This window comes from Rhopalosiphum padi, chromosome 2 (genome assembly GCF_020882245.1).
Source record: "Rhopalosiphum padi isolate XX-2018 chromosome 2, ASM2088224v1, whole genome shotgun sequence".
In the NCBI taxonomy this organism is placed as follows: Eukaryota; Metazoa; Arthropoda; class Insecta; order Hemiptera; family Aphididae; genus Rhopalosiphum; species Rhopalosiphum padi.
The window spans coordinates 33,155,388-33,160,543 of NC_083598.1; the positions used below are offsets into that span (position 1 = coordinate 33,155,388).

Sequence of the window (5,156 nt, forward strand, 5' to 3'; positions counted from 1 at the left end):
CACATATCCCACTAACTTTTTCTATTCACCTCAAACTATAAACAATATTTTGAAACTTTTTTCCTCTGAAAACACTACTTGACATTAATTATTTGATAATTAATATTTTATTTGTAAATAATTTTCTTAAATTTTTTTTTTTTTTAATGTATCTTATATTTGTTAATATTATATTTATAATCACGGTGATACACATACAGACGTCTTATATTTTTCTGGGATAAAAATAAGTAAGTACCAAGGTATTAGCTTATAATACTGACTGAAATTACTTATTATAAAATCGAATTTAGAATCACTCGTTTCAATATTATTCAGATAAAATAAAAATTTATAATGATTGTATTTAATCTAATTTACAAATTAAAAATAGATTTACGCTTCATACTAATTGGCATTCTACATAAGTATAAATTAATTTGTAATAAATCATTTTTATAGATGCAAGATATGTTAACTACTATTATCTTAAGCAATTTAGTAAGTTATTTGGTGATAATAATCTATAGTCAAATTAAAAGTACGCCATAGATAAACCGACAAATCTTTTTGCGATGGTTTAGAGGTCTTGTTGGTCTTTTACGTTGATTACTCTATGTTGTGAGATCGTAGTAACTGTATATCAAGCGAACTGACCTATTGATTTTATCATTTACAGTCTATCTAGATCAACGCTTTTCGAACGCTTTTGTTTATGGTAAATGAAAGCTCATCGATGGTACGCGGAAAAATCTCCCTTTAAAAAAAACCTTTGAATGTATCATTATTTTTTATTGAAATAAAATATTATTTAGCTTATTCGATACAAGCAGGTTTTATATCGATAGTTTTATGAATTACTTTTTGACCATTATATACATAATTTTTTGTTCCTAATAAATTAATATTATATTAATATAAACTAAACGTTATACATTTTTAATATGTAAAAAAAAGATTATTAAATCATACAGGTAGTACATTAAAATTTTCAAACTGTATACATAGTTCGCAAATATAAAAAGGTAAAGAACCGTTGACCCAGATCGTAATATGTCTGTCTGCCAGTTAACTTTTAGTACATTATCCATAATAATTTAAATAAACGTGAACCTGCAAATATTTGTATATTTCATGATGATATATGAATATATGATATTATTTATCTGTATTTGAGGTATATTTTTATAAAGACCTTAAACAAATAAAACACAAAGACCATATAAATCTACAAACCGTGACACAATATATGAGTCACTGTATTTAATAATAAATGATACATTATAAGAGATATTTCTATTCCATAAACTGCATGGTATTTTATGTGTATGGATGACTGAAATATAAAAATGAACTTTTACAGAGAATTTCAACAGTTTTTATACCGCACTATCAAAACATCTTTTTTGGTCAAAAGAACGCCAAGGTATGGTTTAAACTGTGTTATTGTAAACTACCTACGTATTTTGATTTACATTGTGCTAACATGCAATTAAATATTTAAATAGTTAAGCCTTCGTTTTGGCTAATAATGATATTGCATTTTATATGCTCAAAAAATAACCACCAAAAAGGATACGTCTTTATGACCACATTATTTAATTCATTATTGCGTCTTGGTTACATTCCAGTCAAATTGAAAGTATCAACCATAATGTTTATTTAAACAACAATAAAGGAATTATCTAGTCATAAAAGCAATAGAACATTAGTCAATTAGATTCTTGACTTTTATATTTAAGTTTACTGAACATTTTAAATATTGTACGTATTCTTCTGATTAAATCGCACGACTTTACAACTTTTTCTGATAACAGCGCGTAGGTACATTACTTGCGTTTGAAAAAAGCAGCCAAATTAGAACTGTAGTTATTAAGACATCAAAGCAGTTTTTAAAGTTTGGATGATATTTTGTACAACTTTTAATCTTTAAACGCTCATACGTACCTATTCAATATCATCAATTAATTGCTATTAGGCAGCAATTCTTCAAAATTCGCTTATCCTTTGGATTTAGTTTTGCAATAGATTCATATCTGAAAATATATTCAATCTGTGGTTGCACAATTTTCAATGGACTCTGCTATTTAATAGCATTAGACGTTTTATAATTTCAGGTTATCATGTTCTAGATTTTTTCAAAATTTTTTCTCATTTGTGCTTTTCCACGATTAATTTTTGGATATGATGACAAGTTAAGTGCTGCTCGATATGTCGATTACAATGATAGATCGTTTAGTCAGTTCTGATAAATATTTTGATATGTTATATTAATTATATATTGTGCAAAATTTTTATAAACGTTATAAATGATTACATTAAAAATAATATTTAAATACTTATCTTTTTAGAAATTTTAAAAAAATTCTATAATTTTGTCATAAGGGAAGAATGTGATAAGGATGGTAAGTACATAGTATAATTCTTGAATGTTATTGTTTTTATAATAATTATTAATATAAACAATGAATTGAACTCAACTCAGTCATTACATTACACAGATATATTTAAAAGATTATATGTTTTTTTAATACTTAACATAAAAATAAATAATGTGACCCACTATAATTCGATTTGTATTAATTCATTAATTACAGATCCTCCAAAGTCTCCAAAACAATATTGTTATGATAACTGTGAGCAAAACAAAATAATATAAATTCATATTTTAGAAATGTGGTATTTTCTAATATAATATTCTATGTGCTATGTAATAATAATATGCTTTACACAACATATGTATACCTTAGAATGATATTAGTAGATTTGAGGTATATCTCTTATATAAACCTACAAATTTTTAATATATTCTTGTATATTATGTACATAATATAATTAAATATACATTACAATCTCTAAGATTAATTCATTGTATCTATCATTCGTTTTTATTGTATCATCCTATACTATTATATTGGAATTTAACATACAGTTTTTAAGAACAATTCCATAAGATCGAAGATTCGTTTTTATTGTATCATCCTATACTATTATATTGGAATTTAACATACAGTTTTTAAGAACAATTCCATAAGATCGAAGATACTTCGATATCGAAAACGTAAAATTAAAAAAAAAATATCCTCCAGAATAAACTTTTGATTAATACAATTATAATATTATTATATTTATGGAATATAAAAAGTGTTTTATTTTACAAATTCAACTCAATTTATATTCGATGAATTATTTTAATGTTATCAAATTATAATTATTTAAAACATTTTTTAATAAATTTATGAATTTAATTTAGATATTCGTAATGTGCTATACAATTTTTTTTGTAAAAACGTGTTATTTATTTTTTAGAATATTAATATTTTCATAAATCAGAACATATACATAAAAAAATGTTTAACTTTCAGATCCAAATAGTAAAAATACAGGATGTTTTTTAGGTATCATTACAATATTTTAAATATAAATGTATTTTTAATATCAACTATACCTTTTCACAAATTTTAGTATTTAATTTATGTCAAAATACATTTTTAACAAATTATGGATTTTACGTTTTTTGAAATTATACAACTCTACGATTATACTAAAAATTCTGGTCCACTCTATCTCTTATTATGACTGTCAAAGCCTAACAAACATATATATATTTGATTTCAGCCATCTCATATTCATCATCACCATACCACCACGAATTCCACGATGGTCCCCCTTTTCTTCATCACTTATATCATAAAATATTGTTTACCCTATCTCAAATAAATTTCATCTCAGTTGATAACCGATTTCGTTTGGTTTGATCAGACCTAATCAATTAAATTGGTTTTTGTCAGTCATTGTAACAGAGCATAATATCAGAGTCCTCTACATAATATCAAAAATCCGTCAAAACCATGACATGCACAACAACGATAATAGGATCAACACATTTGGAAACTTATGCGGTTGATAAGGTTTTCAATTAGCAAACACCAGTGTAATAATCCATTCATACTGTGTGGAATAAACAGGCCCATTTGGCATAAATATCAGTGCATATTTCTCAATCAAGTCACAACTCTGCTTCACCGCCTCACGCACACTATATATACTATAATATACACTATAATATATAAAAACATTTAAAAACAACTTATACCCAAAAGTGTTTTATTCCGAGCATTTTTATTACAGTCAACGCTGAGCGAAAAGAAGGTTGATGTTAATTTTATTTATTGGATATAGATTTTTGTCATTATCTACAATGAATCTGATTCTTACCATGTATATTGTAGTGGTTCCACTATTAAATAAAAGGGTGAAAAAAATAAAAATTGTATACAGTTGAGAAAAGTATAAAACAATATATTTTGAAGAAAAAAAATGCAAACTTGACAAAATAAAGAGTGTAATGATAAAAGAATCACGTTGTATAATATTGTCTATTATACTACACTATTCACTTTTAACTGTTAAATATTATACAAACACAACATAAATAAATAAAATAATCACAATATTTTTGTGATTAAATTTAACCATAATAAAACGTATAACCTGTAATAATTTATATATCTTAAATATTTTATTGCATTTATATAGTTAATTTTTTCAAGAGTAAGGCCATACATTTTCTTATTAATATCTTTATTAGTATAACTGTAGTCTAATAACTAATAATATAAATATATACACAGTTATTGTGTTCAATATAATATAGGTATTATAATTTATAGGGTACTAGAATGTTGGAGTTGTTTTTAAAAAAACAGGAATTTATGATAAATGTTAAATGATGAGCTATGATGACTTTGACAGGTATCAGCACAACATTTGTGTTTTACAAAAATATCACTAGCATTTTGTTATTCTTTTGAATAGTATGATTTTGTTTAAATAAACACATAAACTAATGTGCAGACTTTTATAATTTCCTCATACATAAACCGAATATTAGGTATTAACAATTGTTATGAATTGCATTGAAAATAGTTAAAATATTTAGAAACTTATACTATGTCCAGAAACAATGAATATAAATATTTTGTAAAAAGTCAAGTTTCAAATATTGTTTTTTGAACTTCAAGATATATAAAATATATCCAATTCCTTAGCAGTAATCGCTCTTAATGTTTAGTATTAAAGCACTTTGATTTTTAAGATAAATTCAATATATTTAGTACATAAATTGTAACACATTTATCCATCTGCTTAAAATCTCCAAAAATCAATTAGGTACA

The 5,156-nt window shown here is 24.4% G+C and overlaps 1 long non-coding RNA gene across 1 annotated transcript; it reads left to right on the forward strand.

Annotated features, from left to right (window-relative positions):
• Nucleotides 1–203: 203 nt before the first annotated feature.
• Nucleotides 204–4,102, forward strand: LOC132923139 (uncharacterized). Its single transcript, XR_009661104.1, has 5 exons — nucleotides 204–480; nucleotides 1,343–1,405; nucleotides 2,331–2,384; nucleotides 2,577–2,615; nucleotides 3,345–4,102. It is a non-coding gene; the product is annotated as an uncharacterized LOC132923139 (long non-coding RNA).
• Nucleotides 4,103–5,156: the final 1,054 nt, after the last annotated feature.